At 35.7% G+C, this 4,754-nt stretch overlaps 1 protein-coding gene across 3 annotated transcripts in view; it reads right to left on the bottom strand.

The window, feature by feature from the left end:
* LOC106870883 (uncharacterized) overlaps positions 1-4,754 on the bottom strand; it is a 235,396-nt gene that overhangs the window by 219,354 nt on the left and 11,288 nt on the right. The window lies entirely within an intron of this gene.

Consider the following 4,754-nt stretch of genomic DNA (forward strand, 5'->3'; position numbering starts at 1 on the left):
TATATATATTTCACTGGAGTTTATTGAATGTTTTGCCAAATTTCGGTGTTCTAATAGAGGAAGTCTTCTAAATCAATAGGTACGTATGTTGGCATGAGAAGTCTGGTATAAGTGTATCCTATCCTTTGATGTACCAAGGGAAATTAGCATTATTGGTAACATATAGCATAAGATTCTTAACTAGTTTTCATTGCACTTTTAATAGAAATAAGTTTTCTGACACCATCAGTTTCGTGAGAATGTAATCGTGGTTATTCTATCGGAGTTTGCAAATGAATAAGTTTACCATTGACAATTAAATAGGGAACGTATTCATTAATCAGTGAAACCTATGGTATAGAACAACTGGTTATAATTAAAGAAATATTGATCCACCCTTGTGGTATTGGGCATAATTTCCTGCTATTCGTCAACATCGTATATACATATATGCATACGTACCCATACAATTATGCATGTATGTATATATAAGTATATATATAAATGTATATAGTAAGAGAGAGAGAGAGAGATAGAGACAGAGAGAAAGAGAGAGAGAGAGAAAGAGAGAGAGAGAGTAAGATATATATATAGATAGATAGAGATAGATAGATACATAGATAGAAAGACAGATAGATAGATACACACAAACGCGTAAGCGTATCTATATACTCATTAATATATACATATATATGCTAGTGTATTTTTTTTGGGGGGGGACGTGTGTGTAGGTGTGTGTGTCAGGGCGTTGCATGCTAATATTATATGAGGGTAATGTTGGTATGTATGTATGTACGTATATATTTATTTGCGCATGTGTGTAATGTTGCGAAAGTTTGTACACAATCTTCTATCCTCTTCCCGTTCCTCCATTTTGCACGTAGCTGTGACCTATTCTCCCGCCTCTTACTGTGCTGAAACTGTGCTTCTTTTACTATACTTCCCCTCTTCTTACACCTCATTGAAAGCTTTCGTATGTTGATCCTCTCTTCATTTCTATCTCATATTTTCGCAACGGTTTGATGCATCTCCCATTCACTCTTTCCCTCTCACTGAATATCTCTATTCATATGGGTTTTTTTCCCTCTCCACATGTTCTGTTATAGCACTAATTTCATCTGTATGTTAGTGTGCATTCCAACTCAGATCATTTCGAATGAGACAAAACTCTAGTATTCCCGACTAATGACTAACTGTCTGTATCCTAAAAGATTTTAGGGAATTAGATGTCTTCGAGAAGGCTTCCCCACTCCTAAGTTTATTTATCATGATTTCAGAAACAAAATCTCGTTATAAATTTCTGATAAACGATAATACATTTCAACAAAGGACCATCGATCTCTAATATTGGCACATGTCACTCACTCAGATGGAAGTTTTTAGGCGATTGATCTGAGACTGTATTATTTTATTGATCTTGAAGAATGGAAGGTAAACATTAACATTGTTAAGTTACAAGACAACAAGGGGTGAGCTAAATAATGGAAAACAATGTAAAATAACAGTCTGTGCATTTCAAAAAGAAATAATGACGAGGATGATTCTGTAGTATCTATTAATATAAACATAGCACTAAATCCAATATCGTATTGAATTCTCGGAGGATTATAATAGACCGAACACTCCATTATGTAGATGATACAAAATACATTGGGTTTGGAACTTTGCCAAAGTAAAATAGACAATGGTGAAATACAGAAAATGAAGAATGTACTTAACATCGCGAAGCATTTTGTCTTTTTAAATTGTTCTATTATTCTACAATACTGCAAAAAGTTGAAAATTTACGAATTTTGCATTGCAATCACGATGTCCCGGGTGTGATCACACTCCGTGACTCTGCGGATAGTGCCATTTCTGTTTCCTCAGTTACCCTGTTCTATTTCAGTGAAATTGGCAACGCCGATATTGCATGGAAGGCCATCGTGGGGGTAGCATACATAAGCCAACAGCTCAGCACTGTCAAATTTTGCCATTATAATCCAGACTCAGAATTATATAAAAGAGTATAGGTGTCTGTGTAATACTTAACTACTTATATACTAATACAGTAACTTTGGAAGTTCAGTTGATCGATCGAAAAACTGAAAACTCATGATTGGAAATTCTTTCCGATATCTATTTATGCATATTCCCCCAACTATAATGGTTTTAAAGTTGACTTCAGCGGAATTTGAACCTAAAGCAGGAAGACAGGCTGTTAAGCATTTTATCCAGTCGTGATAACGGTTCTGCCAGCACGCCACCTTTTTCACTTCAACAATTATAATAACCACTATAAAATATAAGCAACATCACCATCACATCTGATATTACAGCAGCTACACTTACAGTTTTAGAATAATAATAAAAGTTTCTGAATCACAGCATAGCATATATTGTATAGTAGGTGCGTGGTAAGTATCATGAAGTGATACTAAATTATAAATAGAAAATTTCTTCATTTGCAAATATATGCAGTAATCCAGAAGACAATCTTTCTGAAACAACACAAAAATACCACATAATCTTCCTAGATATCGCCCAGACAGTGGCAAAATGAAATTAACTATGCACAGTGCACTAAATTTGATTCCAAAGATTACGTGTACCACATGCATTCTTTTATAAATATACACAAAATATAATTCTATATTATACAATTTACTATACTGCCTATGAAATACTTGGTTATGATGTAAAAAAAACAGACCAACTACCACCACATTCAAATAATTCCACTTAACACATTTAGCGCAAATAATTTCAAATAATTGAACGGAAACGCGATTTGCAAAGTCCTAAATGTTAAAGAATTTCAACTCTATAGTCGTACAATGGAGAAGCGATTCGAAATTTCTCCTAAACGAGTTAAATTTAAATGAATTACAATGGATGTGTACTATAGGTGCAGTCATGTCACGTCACGTCGAACTGAAGCAAGTACATCCGTAAAAGCATACACACACACACACACACGCACACACACACACACACACACACACACACGCACACATTCACACACACACGCACACACACACACACACACACATACGCACAGGCAAACAGTTTGATAGAAATAGTTAACTCATAAATGTAACAAAAGTAATATTTTCATCTAAACCTTAACAGTGAACTCAGCTAAAAAGAGAAAATTTTATATTCAGAAGAAATAGTAGAATGAAATATTAATTTCAAATTTTAGCACAAAGCTATATACTTCACGAGAAGGGGATAAGTTTGTTTTATCAGCTCCCAAATGCTCAGCCGGTACTTATTTTATCCACCCCGAAGCCGATGAAAGGCAAAGTCGACCAAGTCGGAATTTGAACTCAGAACGTAAAGATGAACGAAATGCTGCTAAGCGCTACTGGCAGTACGCCACCTTTATACCATAATGAAATATGACGTCTAAAACGAAACTCCTGTATCTATCAATACATTGATGCACGCAGACGCTCATACGTATCTGTACTGTACATATATGTGTCTATGTGTGTAGGTATGCACGTATATATATATATATATATATATTTATATTTATATATATGTGTGTGTGTGTGTGTGTGCGTGCGTGCGTGTGTGTATATATATGTACATGTGCGTATGTATATATACTCTTATACTCTTTTACTAGTCATTTGACTGGGGCCATTCTGGAGTACCTTTTAGTCGAGCAATTCGACCCCAGGACTTATTCTTTGGAAGCCTAGCACTTAGTCTATCGATCTTTTGCCGAATCGCTAAGTTACGCGGACGTAAACACGCCACCATCGGTTGTCAAGCGATGCTTGGCCAAGGTGCCACGCAGTGGGGATGAACACGGAACCATGTGGTTGGTAAGCAGGCTACTTACCACACAGCCACTCTTGCGCCGATATATATATATATAGGAGTAAATGTGTGTGAGTGAAAGTACACTTGTAAATATGACCTATATGTCTATATACATAAACGGATTTGCAAATTGAAAGTAATTTCACAATAAACTTCATTTTATTGTCAATTTTCGATATCATCTTTCGAAAAAACTATATATCACACTCGTTCTTTAATTCACTTCGGTCTCTTCCCCTCTCTCTTTCTCCCATTGCCTCCTTTGCGCAGTCTCTCTTTATCTCTCCAGTTTTCTTTCACTGTAGTTATCACTGCACCATTTTAGAATTTTAATATTTAAACTAACATTTCCTCTTTGTCACTTTCGCATACCTGTGTAAAGATTTTAGCTTGCCTTAGAATATTCTTTTCCACTCTAGGCTCAAGGCCAGAAATTCTTGGGGAGGAGCCAGTTGATTAGATCGATCCCATTACGCAATTGGTGCTTAATTTATCAACCCCGAAAGTATGAAATGCAAAGTCGACGTCGGCGGAATTTGAACCCAGAACTTAAACACAGACAAAATACCGCTAAGCATTTCGCCCGGCGTGCTAACGTTTCCACAAGCTCACCGCTTCGCTTGCATTAGAATATTAGTGGCGAAATGATAATTGTAAAGAAGTGAAGGAAATATTATCCAACTATAGGGAAAGGTGAGCAAATCAATGTACGCCCATAAGTCACTATGCTAAAACGCTGATTTTTCATAGAATCTTTTTCTGGTATTTCGCTTTCAAATCTCACTATTTTGGAGCCTGCGAACATTTTTATATTGATGGAAAGAACACAAAGGGCACGTGTTTTTATATACAGCAAAATTGAAGATACATCATAGAAACCCAAAATGGTGTGTGTGTGTGTTTGTGTATGTGTATACACACACATGAATATGTGTGTATATACGTACGTATTATATATA

Source organism: Octopus bimaculoides, chromosome 7 (genome assembly GCF_001194135.2).
Source record: "Octopus bimaculoides isolate UCB-OBI-ISO-001 chromosome 7, ASM119413v2, whole genome shotgun sequence".
Lineage (NCBI taxonomy): Eukaryota > Metazoa > Mollusca > Cephalopoda > Octopoda > Octopodidae > Octopus > Octopus bimaculoides.